The sequence below is a fragment of the Ailuropoda melanoleuca genome, chromosome 6 (assembly GCF_002007445.2).
Source record: "Ailuropoda melanoleuca isolate Jingjing chromosome 6, ASM200744v2, whole genome shotgun sequence".
NCBI classification, from domain to species: domain Eukaryota; kingdom Metazoa; phylum Chordata; class Mammalia; order Carnivora; family Ursidae; genus Ailuropoda; species Ailuropoda melanoleuca.
In genome coordinates this window covers 129,162,307-129,181,469 of record NC_048223.1, presented here as the reverse complement: position 1 = coordinate 129,181,469, position 19,163 = coordinate 129,162,307, and positions in this window count along the sequence as shown.

Here is a 19,163-nt window from a genome sequence, read left to right as displayed (position 1 = left end):
CCCGACTTACTGCTTATGGGGAGATAGAATAAATCTTTATATCCCAAAAGCTTTTTAAATTATTCACTCTGCTTACTCCTTCGCTTCTGAAGGGAGATTATCCCTTTTAATTGGAAATCTTCTATTATTTGTGTCTGAAATGTTTGAAAGAACAGGTTGGGGCTCAGTCACTATTAATAGCCGGCTGCCAGCGAGCGCGGTAGACGAGCCTGTTGCCCGCGAGCCATTCGTCGCGAGGCGTAGTAACCCACTTGTTTTCATCAATCACGCCCCAAACCGGCAGCACAAACGCTCAGGTTCCACTCATCACGTGTTCCGGAGGCTCAGCCTCTCCTGCTTGAGGCGACACGGCTCTTCCTTCAGCCCCGTGGCTGGAGGCTGGGTTCCTGCATCTCCACCGCAGTCCGAGCACACCTCCAGGGAGAAGCGTGGTCGGGGACGCCCAGCCTGGCTGGGGCAGGACCGCGGGGCGGGCACGGCGTTCTGCCAGGCCCGCGCACCAGCCCTGCCGGCTCTGGGATGCGCTTGGCTTTGGCGATGTGTCCTGTGCTCAGCAGTAACATTACCAGCCCCGGGAGGGCTTTGTCTCCAAGAGCTCGAAGAGAACTCTGGATGGCAACGTGGCTTATGGTTAGTGCAGCCCCTAACACCCACAGGCACCAGTGGTCTTGCAGCAATAGAAGGGGTTCTGCAAACACACCGCCTTGCTCACAGGAGCTGGAGACGGCTCCCAAGGAGCACGGATGAGTCCGGGGTAACAAGTCAGAAGACTGGAGGCCGAGATGTGAACCGTTCCTGCCTCGGTGGCCTCACCTGTAATGTGGGGTGCCACGAGGCTGGCCACATGGGCTGTCGTGATGGTGCCAGAAGCCGTTTGTGTCAGGGCTCAGCACAGCCTCGGCAGGTGCTCCATTAACCTGAAAAAGGACTCTTGTGCTGGGCTGTTCTTCTCTTTTTAAAGTTAGCAGAAATCTGTGCGGCAACAACATTGTCTGGCAAGGCAGCGTTCCCGAAAGTGGCGATTCTCCCTCTACTGTCTTCCCGTGAAAATTAGTAAGGAACTTCTGCCATGCGGGTGGGGAGAAAAGGGAATTTGCCCAGTCTGTCCATGTGAAGTCTTCTGGGCCGAGATGAGGTGCATCTTCTTGGCTCCTCCGTGGTCTGTCCCACGGGAGCTCCCATGCCTGCTCGGGGCCCCTCACTCCCCGTGTCCTGAGCCCAAGACCCCGGGCATGTCTGCTCGGCATCAGCCCCACGTGGAGGGCTTTTCGCCTCCAGACACGAGCCTGGCTGTGCAGGCTAGCATTTGAGGAACCCATACGCCCTGGACGGCTGGCCTGGCTCTCCCCAGACATGGGTCCGGGGCCGGCTTCACAGGCTCGTACCTGCCCAACAAACAGGCCAACTGATGAGACGGAGAAGGGATACTTCCTGGTGACAGGCATTTTTCCTTGAATCAGACAGGAAGAACGACTCCCTTCTCAGTTGTGAAGGCCAACAAGCTCAGCTCTAAATTTAATATTCAAATGTAGTAACCATAGAGACATACACTTTGATATAATTATCTCATTCTTTCCCCATTCTGCAATTGCCTTATTTTTAAAAAATTCTCCATATATAATTACATATTATATATACACACACACACAACATATTTTTCTTCTGCAAAAGCTTTATTTACTTACATAATTTTCACACCCTACCGCTCATGAAGTGAAAAGTGTATAATTCAGTGGCTTTTAGTATATTCCAGATACGTGCAGACTTCTCCACAATTTTAGAACATTTTCATTTCTCCAAAAAGAGCCCCCGCCCCTCAGCTGTCTGCCCGAGCCCCGTACCACCGCTGCCCACAGCCCTAGGCAACCACTGATCTGCTCCCGGTCCCTGCGGCTCTGCCCCGTTGGGAGCATGTCACAGACACGGAGAACAGCGGCGCGTGGTCTTCTGTGCTGGCTCCTTCTGCTCCGCAGTGCTGTCCAGCCTCATCCACAGGCAGCAGGTGTCCGTATGCTCCCCTTTCTTATGTCTGAATAAATACTCCACTGTCTACCCCTTCAAGTTCATGGACACTCGGGCTGCTTCTAGGAATGAAGCTGCTGAGAACAGTCCCCGATTAGAGGTCATGCTGGGGGTCCCAGGAGCCTCGCTGTCCACCTGCTCCCCTCTCCTCCTGGCCTGTGCTCCAGGAGGCCGAGCCAAAGGGGCTGGACCAGGGGGCGGTATGTGCTCTGGCTTCTTGTGGGGTTCAGCCCAAGAGAGTGTGGCAGGAGACTAGGGAAGGAGAGATAGGCCATATTTCCTCCTGTCCCCTCCCCGAGGGTCCTGTTTGCTGGTCTCACTACACAAAACTCTCTTTCTTTCTGCATCTCTGTCTCTCTGTCTCTTTCTCTCTGTCTGTCCCTCTGTCTCTCTGTCTGTGTCTCTGTGTCTATCTTTCACTATTCTCTCCTCCTTTCTCTGTCTCTCTGTCTCTGCATCTCTGTGGGTCTGTCTTCCTGTTTCTCTGTGTGCCTCTATCTCTATGTGTGTCTGTCTCTCTGTCTCTCCGTGTCTATGTCTCTGTCTCTCTGTGTGTCTGTCTCTTTCACTTTGCCTAAAAGAAACACAAACTAGAACTGTCTTGCTGCTTCCTCATCTCTGCACCCGCAGACCCCACCGTCCACAGAAGTGAAGGCCACGGAATGTGAGAGGCAAGTGCAGTGATGTGCTCCAGGTGTTGCTGCCACGTCTGTCTCGTGGGGAGACTTCACATTCATACTTTCTCTTACCATCTTCCCTACAATTCACAAAGAACGTGTGTCCTTGGATTAAATCCCCATTTTATGGGAGACTGATTTATCGCACTCCCCCCTCGAGTCAGAGCGGCTGATCTTTCATTGGTTGGCTGCTCTAACGAAACGCCAAGGCTGTAGGAATAGCACCAGGCTCCCGCGTCCTCTGTGACTAAGCCCCACTGCCCCTGCGCCCCACCAGCTTCTCTGCCGAGCCGATGCACAGGTCCCGAGGCCATCAGGGTCATTTTAAACCTATTTGACCTACTTGTGTGTCTGAAATGGATCTTCCAGCACCAGGTTTCACAGCAGCGCACTCTTCTCCGCGTGGTCAGACGCACCGGGAACGTGCAGCACTGCGCTCGGAGGCCCCTTGCCCGTGAGCAATAGAACACCACTCCAGCCTCATTCTGAGGACCTTTCTTCTGTGATGTGGGGCCAGACACAGGTGACCGCGCGCCCTTACAATGAGACGCCCGCCCCCGCGGAGCTGGGAAAAGGAGCAGATGTGTCCGCAGCCAGTGCACCCGGGGTCCAGTCTCGACCTCGGAGCCGTGTCACCGCTGAGGAAACGCGGCTGGCCGCCAGGAGTAATCCAAAATCACTTCAGCTTCCTCTTGCATTTCTCAGAGCCTCAAGGGGATCCCCATTCTACCTCCTGCTTGTCCTCGTGAATTATTCTAGACTCACCCACTTCAATCAAATCCATCAGAAAGCTTTTCCTTTTACATAAAACCAGTGACACACGTATTCCTTGCCTCTCCCTCTGCCATTCCTAACTGTCAGCGTCTCCGTTCTAGCATCTAAGGCAGGGGCTTCCCTCTTATCAGAGGGTCCTATGGGCAGAGTAAATATCCTCTCTGGGGCCAGGCCGACCCGAAGGCTCTGTCCCCAAGGCTGAATGCCTGGCTTCTGCTCAGAGTGACTGCTGTGCCCCAGACCTGGGTCCACAAGGTTGGGTGCTCTCAGTCTCCTCTGTGGTCCTGTCCTGCAGGGGTGACATCCCAGAGAGACAGGCGGACGTGTTCCTACAATGTGGCTGTGCTGCGGGGAGAAGGTGTGTGTTGATCTAGCCCAGACCCTGGTTCCCTGTATCAGAAAACGGTCCGTCCCCAGCCAGCGCGTGGGCCTGGAGAGCGCCAGTAATGAATCCTGAGGCCACATTGACTGAGCCATTAGGGAAAGGGGGTAGCTCCTCCCTTGCCATGCAAGGAGGGGCATCCATCAGTGAGTGGCTGGCCCTGGGACCTTGAGGGCTGCCCTGTTCCCTTAAACAATGTAAATCAAATGCAAAACCCGGCTCATTATTATGTGAAATCTGAGGACTATGCAAATGAGCACGCCCCAAACAAGGAAGATGACAGTGCCTTTCTCATCATCCCAATTTAAGGGAAATCACCCTCCCATAAGGATGACATTTCAGCAGGGCCCTGGGTCACCTCTCTGTGGGCAGTCGAGCTGTTGGCATGCGGCGTCTGCCTGGAAATCAAGAGGAAAATGCAAAGCGGGCCTTGTTGCTCAGGTGAGGTGTGATTTGAGAAGCTTTTCAGACGCATGAAAATATTTATCTTCCTCTGTGTCCCCGGTTGGTGAGCTCTCCGGAGCTGGTTTCCTCTGCACAGTCTTCCTTTAGATGCTGCCATGTCCATCCTTCCCTCCGACGTCACACACGTCAGCACCCTTTCCGTCCAATTGGGGTGCGGGACACAGTCAATCCCCAGCAGGTCTCTGCACCCAGGTTTCCAAACCTTCACAATTTTGGGGCCCGACACCCAGCGGACGTGCCTCTCACCGGTCTGGCACCATCTGCCCATCTGGTCAGGAGCTTAGCACTGGGCAGCTCCCTGGAACACGTGGCCTTCCCGGGGGCCGTGCATCAGGGAGGCATAAACGATAGATTTAAAAATAGCAAACGAAGTCCTGAGGACCACCATGTCTNGCTCATTATTATGTGAAATCTGAGGACTATGCAAATGAGCACGCCCCAAACAAGGAAGATGACAGTGCCTTTCTCATCATCCCAATTTAAGGGAAATCACCCTCCCATAAGGATGACATTTCAGCAGGGCCGTGGGTCACCTCTCTGTGGGCGGTTGAGCTGTTGGCATGCGGCGTCTGCCTGGAAATCAAGAGGAAAATGCAAAGCGGGCCTTGTTGCTCAGGTGAGGTGTGATTTGAGAAGCTTTTCAGACGCATGAAAATATTTATCTTCCTCTGTGTCCCCGGTTGGTGAGCTCTCCGGAGCTGGTTTCCTCTGCACAGTCTTCCTTTAGATGCTGCCATGTCCATCCTTCCCTCCGACGTCACACACGTCAGCACCCTTTCCGTCCAATTGGGGTGCGGGACACAGTCAATCCCCAGCAGGTCTCTGCACCCAGGTTTCCAAACCTTCACAATTTTGGGGCCCGACACCCAGCGGACGTGCCTCTCACCGGTCTGGCACCATCTGCCCATCTGGTCAGGAGCTTAGCACTGGGCAGCTCCCTGGAACACGTGGCCTTCCCGGGGGCCGTGCATCAGGGAGGCATAAACGATAGATTTAAAAATAGCAAACGAAGTCCTGAGGACCACCATGTCTGAGTTTCTAATTTTTGAGAGCAGACGTAGCTGTTCCAGCACCTCGAAGGGAGGGACATGTTTCTGGCCACTCACAGAAGCATCAAAATCTCATTAGAAAAAATCCAAAGGACGTTAAAAGTGCCCATTTCTATCATTATATGATTTTTCTGTTGTAATCTGGCTCCTTGTTTAACTGTTTTTCTGACCCAACTTTGAGAACACGTGAAGGCAGAACGTCCGACCCAGCGCCCCGCACTGTCCCCCGCAGCCCTGTCTCTGGTCTCGAGAAGGCAGCAGAGGGAGGGAGCAGCAGGTGGAAACCGAGGCAGGCCAGCAGCCCAGCGCTGCCGGCTTGGCCCCGCAGCTTTGGAGAGGAGCAGAAGATAGCAAGCCTTCACTTTCTTCTCAGGTCAAAAGTCACAGAACCTCAAATGGAGTCGGTGTCCGTGTGGGATATGGCAGTCACGACCCAGATCTGGAAGACGACCTGCGTCGCCGTCACTGTGCTGGGAGCGTCAGGAAGGCCACTGTTCTAGGGGCTGGCAGCAGGGTTGCCAAAACCACAAACATTCAGGAAAGACAAACTGATCCCCCCCAAAATCTGGGAGTCAAAGACTTTCTCTTTTCCTTGGCTCTGATTTGGGGCAGAGGGTTTAAGAAAAGGAAGGGACTGACTGGGGGGTGCTCCCGCTCTCACACGTCCAATGCCAGAGCTTGGGTCGCCATCCCCTTCCTTCCTGGGGTCACCTGGGCAACGCTGGTTGCCTCTCTGGAGAAGTCCTTGGCTGTCCTGCCCACGGTTCGTTTGCATACGTCTGCACACGCAGGGCAGTGAGGTGCTCACACCCACCCGGGACCTCCCCCGTCACTCACCAGCTGGTGGAGGACCCAACCCAGGGCACCGGTGAAGGACGGGAGAGTTTGGGGAGCCTGGGAGCCCGAGTCCATCCCGTCAGTGGGTCACTCTGCAGAGACACTTCGGCTCCCGTAAACTGCTTGCAGCAAGGGACAAGATGGGGGACGAGGGATAGGAAATAGCCAGAAAGTTCACAAGGTGGAGATGACCCTTGGGCAAGGCCACATTCCTGGCCTTTGGCGGCCATCATCCTGTGGGTGTCCAAGAGTAAAAGGTGCAAACATTAAAGGCCAGTCCACGGTCTTGCTTCTCCATTTACCAGGTTCCACGCCCAGCGCCTGGCCCCACGGAGGAGGGTGGACGGAGCTCACTGAGGGGACACAGGTCCGCAGCAGGACAGGGTTTCTGAATTTATCAGCAAGGGCAGCGTTGTTCTATTAAATGTGCCATTTATTGTGATTGGTGTCACTTAACTGTCACCAAGCTATTGGCAAAACAGATGTCTTTGGTAATTGCTAGACAATAATCTTCCTGACAAATTTTTAGCAGTCACAGACGGACATTAAAATAATAAGAAAATGTATTTTTTTAAGAAGAGTCATTTTTAATCATCCTGTTAAAAGCGGGCCAAATATTCCCTCCCTGGTGATAGTGGGGAACACGGTGGCGTCAGCGATGACTGGAGAAGAGGACCGTGTTAGCTGGTTAAGGGTGGGCTGTGTTATTTTGTGTGGTTACTGGTGTATAATTGCACTTGAAAGACAACCTCTTTTTTCCTTCACGCTCAAGCCATTTATCGGCTCGGACGAGCAGGAAGTGTGACAAGCAGCGTTTAAATGAAGTATGATCCTATGATTTATTTAGGTCACAGCGCAGTTAATAATTAATGAGGCCAGGCTCTGCTGATTTGAAGAGCCGTTCTGAAGGACTCATTNTTCTAATTTTTGAGAGCAGACGTAGCTGTTCCAGCACCTCGAAGGGAGGGACATGTTTCTGGCCACTCACAGCAGCATCAAAATCTCATTAAAAAAAATCCAAAAGACGTTAAAAGTGCCCATTACTATCATTATATGATTTTTCTGATGTAATCTGGCTCCTTGTTTAACTGTTTTTCTGACCCAACTTTGAGAACACGTGAAGGCAGAACGTCTGCNTCACTTTGCTCCAGATGCTTGCTATTCCAGGTGGTCTCCGGGACCGAGCATCTCTAATGAGCGCTCCCTTCCCGGGCACCAACCACGCGAGGCCGTGAAAGGCCCAGCGCAGGAGGAAACTCTATGGACTCCCCCCACCCCCACCCATAGACTCACGGTGAGGACAGTCCCACCTGCTCCTGTGCACATCCAGCACCCCTCAGAGCGTCACCNCTCTGGTCTCGAGAAGGCAGCAGAGGGAGGGAGCAGCAGGTGGAAACCGAGGCAGGCCTGCAGCCCAGCGCTGCCGGCTTGGCCCCGCAGCTTTGGAGAGGAGCAGAAGATAGCAAGCCTTCACTTTCTTCTCAGGTCAAAAGTCACAGAACCTCAAATGGAGTCGGTGTCCATGTGGGATATGGCAGTCATGACCCAGATCTGGAAGACAACCTGCATCGCCGTCACTGTGCTGGGAGCGTCAGGAAGGCCACTGTTCTAGGGGCTGGTAGCAGGGTTGCCAAAACCACAAACATTCAGGAAAGACAAACTGATCCCCCCCAAAATCTGGGAGTCAAAGACTTTCTCTTTTCCTTGGCTCTGATTTGGGGCAGAGGGTTTAAGAAAAGGAAGGGACTGACTGGGGGGTGCTCCCGCTCTCACACGTCCAATGCCAGAGCTTGGGTCGCCATCCCCTTCCTTCCTGGGGTCACCTGGGCAACGCTGGTTGCCTCTCTGGAGAAGTCCTTGGCTGTCCTGCCCACGGTTCGTTTGCATACGTCTGCACACGCAGGGCAGTGAGGTGCTCACACCCACCCGGGACCTCCCCCGTCACTCACCAGCTGGTGGAGGACCCAACCCAGGGCACCGGTGAAGGACGGGAGAGTTTGGGGAGCCTGGGAGCCCGAGTCCATCCCGTCAGTGGGTCACTCTGCAGAGACACTTCGGCTCCCGTAAACTGCTTGCAGCAAGGGACAAGATGGGGGACGAGGGATAGGAAATAGCCAGAAAGTTCACAAGGTGGAGATGACCCTTGGGCAAGGCCACATTCCTGGCCTTTGGCGGCCATCATCCTGTGGGTGTCCAAGAGTAAAAGGTGCAAACATTAAAGGCCAGTCCACGGTCTTGCTTCTCCATTTACCAGGCTCCACGCCCAGCGCCCGGCCCCATGGAGGAGGGTGGACGGAGCTCACTGAGGGGACACAGGTCCGCAGCAGGACAGGGTTTCTGAATTTATCAGCAAGGGCAGCGTTGTTCTATTAAATGTGCCATTTATTGTGATTGGTGTCACTTAACTGTCACCAAGCTATTGGCAAAACAGATGTCTTTGGTAATTGCTAGACAATAATCTTCCTGACAAATTTTTAGCAGTCACAGACGGACATTAAAATAATAAGAAAATGTATTTTTTTAAGAAGAGTCATTTTTAATCATCCTGTTAAAAGCGGGCCAAATATTCCCTCCCTGGTGATAGTGGGGAACACGGTGGCGTCAGCGATGACTGGAGAAGAGGACCGTGTTAGCTGGTTAAGGGTGGGCTGTGTTATTTTGTGTGGTTACTGGTGTATAATTGCACTTGAAAGACAACCTCTTTTTTCCTTCACGCTCAAGCCATTTATCGGCTCGGACGAGCAGGAAGTGTGACAAGCAGCGTTTAAATGAAGTATGATCCTATGATTTATTTAGGTCACAGCGCAGTTAATAATTAATGAGGCCAGGCTCTGCTGATTTGAAGAGCCGTTCTGAAGGACTCATTCACTTTGCTCCAGATGCTTGCTATTCCAGGTGGTCTCCGGGACCGAGCATCTCTAATGAGCGCTCCCTTCCCGGGCACCAACCACGCGAGGCCGTGAAAGGCCCAGCGCAGGAGGAAACTCTATGGACTCCCCCCACCCCCACCCATAGACTCACGGTGAGGACAGTCCCACCTGCTCCTGTGCACATCCAGCACCCCTCAGAGCGTCACCGGCCACGGGAAACACCGCGCTGCTGGCTCCTGGGGACAGTCTTACCTTGAACCGTGTCTCCGCAAGCAGGTGCAATGATGGATCTAGGAACGTCACGCCCTTCAGAGGAAACGCCCAGAACTTGGATCCAGACAGAGCCAAATTCGAATCCCAGCCCCACTGGTCAGCAGCCACGGGACCTTGGACCAGCTACCGGACCTCTCGGACACCTGCTCGTTAAAACGAGCAACACACAAAGCACCACCAGCTCCCTTGGTCTATTGTTACCTTCAGGATTCTCTCACGTGGGCCCCCCGTGCCCCATGGGGTTAGCGCTCTTGTCTTCCCCTTTTTATAGAGGAGGAAACTGAGGCACAGGGCTGTTGAGTGGCTTGGGGAAGGGGACGCAACCTCATGACTTGTTCCAAGCACCACTGAGACTCACCCATGATACGTTCCGAGCACCAGGAACCGAGGGCCCGTCACGAGGTCGGCGCGTTAGTGCCGTCGCCAATGAGACCGTTGTTCTGGGATCTGCGTCACTCTCACCAGAGCGCCAGGCCAGGGGTCGGAGGGGCCGCGGCTCAGAGACACGCGCCTGCCCTCAGGAGTCTGCGTCCTCCGCTGGATTGTCAGGGGCACATCCTGTCCCTGTACCACCTCCTTCTGCCCCGGCCTCAGGGCAGGAAGTTCTACTCGTCCCCCAGGTCACAGTTCTTGTGAAAATTCCAGTATCGATGGAAACTTTGGCAAAGTTGTGCTCGGTGCTACGTGGCACCTAATAGGGAATGTATCTGGGGGCCTTGGGCACTGGTTCCGGAAGATGAACTCAGCAGCGGTGCAGGGTCCCCAGGGGCCCACAGGGACGTGCGTCCTGGGGACACTGGGTGGCTTCTCCTGTAGGACCCAGCGGCTCTTCTGCTCTGGAACACGCTGGAGTCCGTGGCCAGCCAGAGACACGGTGACTGCTCCCTCCCGGGCGTCACCTGCTGCTCAAGGCAGGAAACAGGTGTGGAGGGCCGTGAGCACAGAGACGAGCTCTGTTCCCGTTGTTCGTGTGAAAAACAGCGACAAAGCTGCCCAGGTTTGGAGGGGTCGGAGGTCTGCAGCCAGAAGTGCAGGGAAGGACATAGCAGGTCTCCCCACGCGGGGTCCGCTTGCGTCTCCTCATTCCCGTGTCCTGGCCGCACGGCCAGGAGCTGACACAACCACCAGCAGGGTCTCCAAACCAGGTCACCTCGCCAAATCCTCCCTGTCCAGACACCGTGGACACTGTCTCACTTCCGTGAGAATTCCCCGTAACCCCGGATGAGGGGACGGCTTGGGAAGGGACCGGCGTGGGCGGGAATGTGCTCATTCCACGTTTCTGGCCAGCACGCTCCTGTGTGGTTTCAATGTCACTCAGCATATACTCGAAGACAATTAATCAGTGCCTTGATAACCGGGCTCATCGTGACGCAAGCCGAGATAATTATCTGTTTAACTTCTCCAGCTGCCAGGGCTGATGTCACTGGTGGTGTCCAGACAGGGAGGCACTCCCACTGACAGGAAACCAGAGCCGTTCCAGGAGCCCANGTCAGCATGTCCACCAGTGCCTTCTCTGCTCTTGTCTCTACGAGCATCTTGGTTATTTATCCCTGAAACTTAGCGGCTCAGAACACCACCAGCCATTTTATGTGTTCACACGGCTCTGCCATCTGGGCTGACACCCCTGCCGACCGTACCAGCACCTGCACTCAGTGGACAGGCTGACCGGAGGCTGGGCTCCCCGGCGTCTCTGTGCCTCTGCCTTGGCTTCTCCATGTCACCTCAGCAGCCAGTCCCCCTGCAGAGGAGACGGACTTCCTGAGGGCCTCTTCTCTGGTNAGAGATGGACTGCCTCTCTTGGGCTCGGGCAGGTGTCATCCTTCATCCTTCCCAGCAGCTGGTGAGGCGTCCAGAAGGCTCGTCCATCTCCTCTAACCCTCTGACACTGAGAAGGGCCTCTCTGAGGAGCCGGTCCTGGCTCGAGCTGCCTACCTTCGGAGGTTGAACCCCCAGGATGCTGGCTTTCATCCTATTGTTGCCTCTTGAGCACATGATCCCTCCTTGACCTGCTCTGTTTGCATGTATCTGTATTTCCAGAATTTCCAAGATGTTCCCTGTTATTTCCTGTTGCAGAAATCCCGGTGCGTGAGCTCCACCCCTCCTCTCTGAGACTACCTTTGGGACGAAGCCATTGATGGTGTGTGTTTGGGGGCAGGTGTGCGTGTGGTTGTCAGGGGGCATCTGGAAGAGCCCTTGGACCTGGCTGAACACCCAAACTCAGCCTGTGAGCCAGTGGACGCTTGTGTGTCCAGCTTACCAGGTCACCCTGCTGACCGGCTCCACACCCACAACAAGGGGACCATAGCGATGCCTTTGCTTCCTTGTGTCCTTGGTCAGAGATGCAGGGGACAGTGTCTGGTGCACACTGAGGGCATGGGACAACATAACCAGTTCTCACTGCCGTTGCTCAGCCTCCCCCAACCCCTTCCGTCCCCGAGCATATTTTCCCCCCTGCGTTCCAGGTGAGACCAGCGGCCCCTCGCGGAGGCTACCTTGGAGTCTCAGGCTCAGCTGGGGGTAGGACATGGAAACTTCCAGGGTGGAGTAGCTGGGCTGCTGTCCTCCAGCCTCCGCCACATGTCAGTTTGCTCCTGGGTTGTGTCTCGGGATGGACAGGCTTTCTGTGCTCTGGATGGGACCATCTGAGCCATGGGGGACAGTAGGAAATGTGCTCTTCTGCTGATGGAAGATTTTCCGTATCCGTGCTTTGTCCGGGAGACAAGCATGTTGTCCCCTCGCCTCTGGCTGCCTCCCTGCAGGTCTCATCATCCCATCATGTGCAGACTCAGCCAGGCGACCACACTGTTCAGACCCTTCAGGTGGCCTTTCCAGGGTGGACAGCCCTTGACCTGCACCCCTGTTCACGAGCCAGCAAATCCCCACATGTCAGCATGTCCACCAGTGCCTTCTCTGCTCTTGTCTCTACAAGCATCTTGGTTATTTATCCCTGAAACTTAGCGGCTCAGAACACCACCAGCCATTTTATGTGTTCACACGGCTCTGCCATCTGGGCTGACGCCCCTGCTGACCGTACCAGCACCTGCACTCAGTGGACACGCGGACCGGAGGCTGGGCTCCCCGGCGTCTCTGTGCCTCTGCCTTGGCTTCTCCGTGTCACCTCAGCAGCCAGTCCCCCTGCAGAGGAGACGGACTTCCTGAGGGCCTCTACTCTGGGCTTGAAGGAGAGCAAGTGGAAGTCTCCTGGGCTCTTCAAGGCTCAGGCTCGGGTCCAACACATCCTATTGGTCACGATCCAATCTCCGAGCTGGCTCAGACTCCAGAGAGAGGCTGGCCAAAGTTGTGGACACGGGGAGATCTCCTTCAACGGGGCCAGGGCGTGGACAGTCCAGCAGACGCACTAGCTCGTGCTGTTCTCTCTTCCAGGGACAGCTTGTGAGACCAGACCAACACTTCAAGACCCACACTTCTTCCCGCCAGCCCTTCCCGGGCCCTGGTCCATTGAGTGCTCCCTTATTCCAGGCCCCAGCCCCCACAGAGCATGCTGATGGGTGTCAGGGCTCGGTCCCAGGGGTCAGGCAGCACCAGCTTTGGGTCTCGGTGCATGTCCAGGTTGGACCTTGGTCCATCTCCCCAAACCAAGGTTTCAGCAGTGCTGGGTTCTCATTTGTTCACTCCCAAGAGCGCTCCCGGGGATGGCCCGTCACAAGGCCCGTGAGGCACCAAGGGCAGAGCCTGGCGGGTGTGGGACGCACTCAGCAGGCCTCATTGTCTTCTCCGGCTAGGCCGTGTGTTAGCTTCCACCGGATGGTCCTGGACACGCTCTTGGCCACAGGCCCGGGGCCCACTGCACTCACATCCACCTGCCCTGTGTCTTCAGCCGTGGGCCCGAGTCCTGGAGCAAAGCAGACACTGTGCTTTCTGAAGAAACTGTTCAACATCTGCTGTGTTGTGCGTGAGGACAGCGTTGAGATGTCTATTTTCTTGAACTACTGACACGAAGGTGAAGACATCCTTCCTCCTAAATTCAACCCAAATCTTTGTACTTTGAACCCCCGTCAAACGACACGCAGGACTGCTCTTTCATGGGTGGAAAGAGAACCACGTATCTGCGACAAGAATGGTGATGTTGGTTTCCCTGCTTTCTGCAAGGTCCACAGCTTGTGTGTCTCGTCATGCTGAGACCTCTGGACACAGCCCACTGTCTGCCGGGCAGAGACACGGCCAGGTGTGTGCATTCGGTTCTTCCACACCCACAGGACCCTGCTGACCACATCAGAGCCGTGATCCGGGTTCTAGGCAGGACGTGACGGTGCTCGGGACGGGAGGAGAGCCTGCCACAGGAGGGGCGAGGGAGCAGACCACGTCCATCACGGCTCTGCGGATTTCCGCCGACAGGCCTTCGGTGCGCAGAGCAAACATGCCAAAAATATTTTATTTGTTTGCTTATGAAATGGTGCTAAGTCTGTGAAATCCCAACAAAAGCCCCAAGAGGTAGGAAGCACTATATGCAGTCTGCTATTTCACTCTCCGACCTCAATAAAAGCCTGTTAGCGCGGCCCCACATAACACAATCCGCAGTAAGAGGTAAGATGCAAAATGATAGCATTGTTGTCCTTATTTGCCGACGTAATTTGGAGATGACCAAACACTCCTGCGAAACTCTGAGAGTCCAGTGTTTAAGGTCAGCAGCAGCCGAGGGTCACGGAGCGTGCTCACAGGGGCAGCCCCTGGGGGCTCCTGCCCACTGAGGCTGTAGCCCTGGAGTCCTGGGGGCAGTCACCGCTGGCTACCCTGGTTCCAGGACTCCCGACGAGGCCATCTCCTGCCGTGCTGTTCCGAACAGCAGCACGATTATCCTTCAAGAGGTGGGTGGTGAACACTGAGTAGGCTGTACTGAAGTCCTAGTTAATACCAGGCACTCATTAAGAGAACTACGTGAATCAAAGAGATAAATATCAAAAACACAATGTCAAGGGAAAAAAGTAAGTTGACATCTTAAGAAAAGAATGGGACTGATCCTTGCATTTTGCCCCTAAATCATGAAGTTAAGCATATGGCAGCCCCAGAGTATTTTGTCTGGACATCATGTGGGGAACTTTTGCACTAGCCTAGTTGGGCAGCATATGGAAGAAAACGTAAGAGAGAGGGGGTCATAAAAATCAGGCCCATGTTGTAAATCCTGGGACCAAGGCACATATGGTGCCAGTGTAGACAACATGGGTTGAGGTTGCCCACTTTTGCCGGGTGGCCAGGGAAGCCGTCTGAGCAGCGGTGTCCACAGAGGCCTGCGGACGAGCAGGACCCAGCCAGCCCCTGCAGGCGGAGGTGGGCTGCCGTGAGCAGAGGGTCTGCCGCCAGAAGGAGCCAGTGCGGTGGGAAAGGGCCCGCCTTACTTTGAGAGAATCCGCAAACATTGATCTGATTCATGTGGAGAGAAAGCCCGGAGTACAGCATGTGGACAGAGGGAAGGCGAGGGCGTGGGTGGGGAGAGCAGAGAGAAGCCCGCGGCAGTCTGTGATTCCGGCATGGGGTGCAGAGACGGAAGGTACCGGGTGCCCGCAGGGGTCAGAAGTCACGGGATCTTCCGTGGGATTCGTGGAGGAGCGTGAGGTGGGAGCTCAGGGGGCCTCCCAGGTGGTACAGTGTTGAGCAGAACTGGGCTGATTCCAGACTGATCAGCACAGAAGTCTCCTCTGAGGAGCAACTGCCTCCCCAGATCTGCGGCACTGATGCACATTACAGAACTTTCTGGAAGATACATCTCGCGCATAGATAATGTCAGAAACAGACAGCGGCTTTTCTGGAAGTCCCACTGCTTCCCTCACGTTCTCGACAAGTTGGGACAGGGCACTTACGGTACGACGGGCACGTGGCTGGAAGCCACCACCGGCCCCGGGGACCCCCAGCAATTCCTGATCCGAGTCTGTGCCCCCCAGCAGCGCTGCAGTCCCCACAATGATGCCTCCCAGGGGAGCCAGCCACTGGCTCGACCCTCTCTCGGTGTTTAAGTGAGGGGGTGACTAACGAGGAGGGTGACCAAGGAGCTGAAACCCTGGGTGGGGCGGGGGGGGCGTGCTAGAGGCGAGAGAAAAAACAAATGCATCTGTTGAAGTGAATTGCCCTGAGACCACCAAGCTTTCAAAAACATCAGCATTTTTTGGCTGTGGATTTTTCCCTCTTGAAGATATTTTTAATTAAACTTTTCATTTTTAGCTAAGTATAGATTTAGTTGCAGTTGTGAGCAGTACCATGAAGGGAGCCCATGCACCTGTTACTCGGTTTCCCGCAGAGGACCCAGCTCATGAGCTGGAGAGCCTGTCACAGCTAGGCATCAGCATTGATGCCGCGCCCACTTGAATCTCTTTCTTTTTTTTAAAATCTTAGTCTTTTTAAGAAAATCAGGAGTGCTCACCGTAAAATCCATGCAGGCATCCAGATGGCAGAGTAGCGAGACCTGAAAAGACACTGAGTTGGAACAACAGGAACCTAGAGATCTCTGAAGGCGCGAGCTCTGTGCCATGGGGCTGACGTATACACGTTAAGCTTCCTGCAAATGCCGTTGGGGGGATTTAATGATTTAACCGAATGCACGCACATGCCAGCGGATCCACTTCATGTAAAATACAAAACACAAAACTCAAATAAAATTAATGACGTAACGAGCGACAGGTTGAAAGGCGGACGTAGGGAGAGGCCGTCCGTAGAACAGCAACAGGCGGCTCCGCGCTCTCAGTGCGTGTACAGCTAGCGAGGTTCCTGGAGCCGGCCCTTAAAAACTGTCCACTTGCTCCTGTAAACAGTTGCCGCATTATTGCATCAGTACGAAATAAAGTAATTTCCCGGCGGGACGTATGAAAGAGTAGTTAGAGGGGGCACTGATAGTAGAGGGGGCACTTCCATGACCCGCTAAGTGACTCCAAAGTGGACACAAAAGCCATGCAACACGGTTTTCGACCACTCATTAGTGGTCATGAATTGTGAGAGGAGGGGGTTTGTGTGGCCGATAAGGAGCAAGTGGCAAATGGGAGCGATAGACCCCTAGCAGAGCAAGAGATGCTGTGAGGGAGGTGAGTCGGCAGTGGGCTGTGCGGTGCAAGGGAGGGAGGCAGGGGACGGGAATGGAGAGAGAGAACCACACCGTTATTAAGAACTGGACAAAAGGGCTCCTCCCCTGGTGTTATCATGTAGAGACAAGTAGTTTCGGGCCCCTTGGGTACCTGAGGACGTACACATAAGGACACAGAAAGAACACCCATATTGTCATGGTCCAGTAACACTTTCATGGCAAAGACTCCCAGACCTCAGGAAAAGGTGGATGTGTTCAGATCCTGCAAGAGTGGGATGCGTATCGGAGAGACGGGGCTTCTAATGACCCCTGGAAGAAGTGGTGCTGCTCCCACCTGTTTGTGCTCTGAATGCAGCAGGGGCCCCACGAAGGCTCATGACTATTTGGAGCTCGAAGCGGAGCTGCTCAAACTTTCATCTGGAAGGAAGGATATGTGTTCTAATATGAGCAAGACCCGAGTGGTTCTAAACTATTTCGTGGAGTTGAATTTCACTGATTATAATATGCACATTTGGCTCTTTGAATTAATGGAACTTTGGAGCTGGGTGTGAACTTAGAAATTCCCTTTGTCAGACTTCTTTTTGCACCAACACAGGCAGACTCAGAAAGAAGCCCGGAATGTGTCTGAAGTCACGCAGCCGGTGCAGAGCTGCACAGAGAGAAGCCCACGTGTCCCGACTCTCAGCTGGGAGCCTGGGAAATGCCAGTGGAAATATGTGTCAGACGTGGTGGACGGAAGAGGGGTCCAAACTCTCTCCCTAGAAGGAGCCATAAACTGGACAAAATGACCACTGCAACCATTCCAGTGCCCTGGAAGTCAGCCCAGCCTTTCCAGTAAGCTATGATACACGTATTCACATCCAAGTGCAGAGCTCTGAGCAAGAGTGGCAGGGTCTGGGGTATTCTTGGTTCTGCTTCCCTGCTCCTAGTGGTTCTGCTGGTCTGGAAGGTGCAGCAGGTCAGGGCTGGCCACAAGTCACCAGCAGCTTCAGTGCTGGAGGGAGCTGGCTCAGCTTGGAGCAAATGGTGAAACATACCCACTCATCGGGGTTGTCGAAGTCAGCAGCAATCTTGGGGACCTTGAATCGGGGCAGCCACTGTTCTATCTGAGATGGCTGGTTGGGATAAGAACAGACTGGCCAAAAACTTAACAGGCAGATCCAGGAAAGTCAGAGTCAGACCTCTCCACCTATCCCCACCAAGAGCAATGGCACAGGCACTGGGAAGACCTGCAAGGGCCTGGCAGTTTGTAAAAATGGGGCAGGCTTGAAAAAATCCTGAACTTTGAATTTGTTGCTGAACCCAGACACAAACCCATGAGTGGAGGGTGGGAGCTTCGCCAGGCAAGGTATTTCAGCACAGATGCTGATAAACTGNGTTGGGATAAGAACAGACTGGCCAAAAACTTAACAGGCAGATCCAGGAAAGTCAGAGTCAGACCTCTCCACCTATCCCCACCAAGAGCAATGGCACAGGCACTGGGAAGACCTGCAAGGGCCTGGCAGTTTGTAAAAATGGGGCAGGCTTGAAAAAATCCTGAACTTTGAATTTGTTGCTGAACCCAGACACAAACCCATGAGTGGAGGGTGGGAGCTTCGCCAGGCAAGGTATTTCAGCACAGATGCTGATAAACTGTTAGTTGACCACAAAGCTAAGCAGAAGCTGGGACCACCCTGGGAAGCGAGCCTGAAAAAGGAGCAACCACAATAACAATAAAAACCCGAAACAAGACCAACAAGATGCCATTGGCTGCACACTGCCAGGAGGGAGATGAGACACTTAATCCAGGCGAGACATTAAATAAACAACAAAAACAACAACGCTTGCGGGGAAGAACCCAGAGTGGCCGCAATATAATATTTAACAGATTCAGTATTACTCTGATACCAAAGCCAGAGAAAGACATCACCAGAAAAGAAAATTGCCAACTTCACTCATTTTTTAAAAGATTTTATTTATTTATTCAACAGAGATAGAAACATCCAGCGAGAGAGGAACACAAGCAGGGGGAGTGGGAGAGGAAGAAGCAGGCTCCTAGTGAAGAAGCCTGATGTGGGGCTCGATCCCAGAATTCCAGGATCACACCCTGAGCTGAAGGCAGACGCTTAACGACTGCACCACCCAGGCGCCCCAACCAACTTTGCTCATGAATACAGATGCAAAATCCCTTAACAAAACTTTAGCAAGCTGAATCTAGCAACGTGTAAAATCTATCGATGGCCAAGTGGGATCTAGTCCAAGAATACAAGGTTGGTGTAATATCTAAAAATGAATTAACCGAGTAAATCTTATTAATAGAATGAAGGACAAAATCTACACAATCATCTAGATAGATACAGAGAAACCTTTTGACAAATCCATTATCCATTCATGGTGAAAGCACTCAATAAACAGGAATAGAAGGGAACTCCCTCAACCTGATGGAGGACATTTACTAACAACTCTCAGCTCCCTTTGCACTTAATGGTGAAAGTCTAAATGCTTTCCCTCAGCACCAGGACTGAGGCAAGAACAGCAACTCCTGGTTCTGCTGTTCATCAGAATGCTGGCAGTTTGAGCCAGCACCATCACACAACCCCACCAAATTGGAGGCATCAACCCTATATAATGAAAATACTGAAATTTTCAGAAAAACTACCAGAAATAATAGCACACATTCAGTGATGTTGCACAATGTAAGATCAATAAAGAATAAATTGTATTTTTACATATGAGCAATGAAAAATCTGAAATGAAATCAGGAAAACCAATCCATTCACAATATCATCAGAAAAATAAAATACTCTG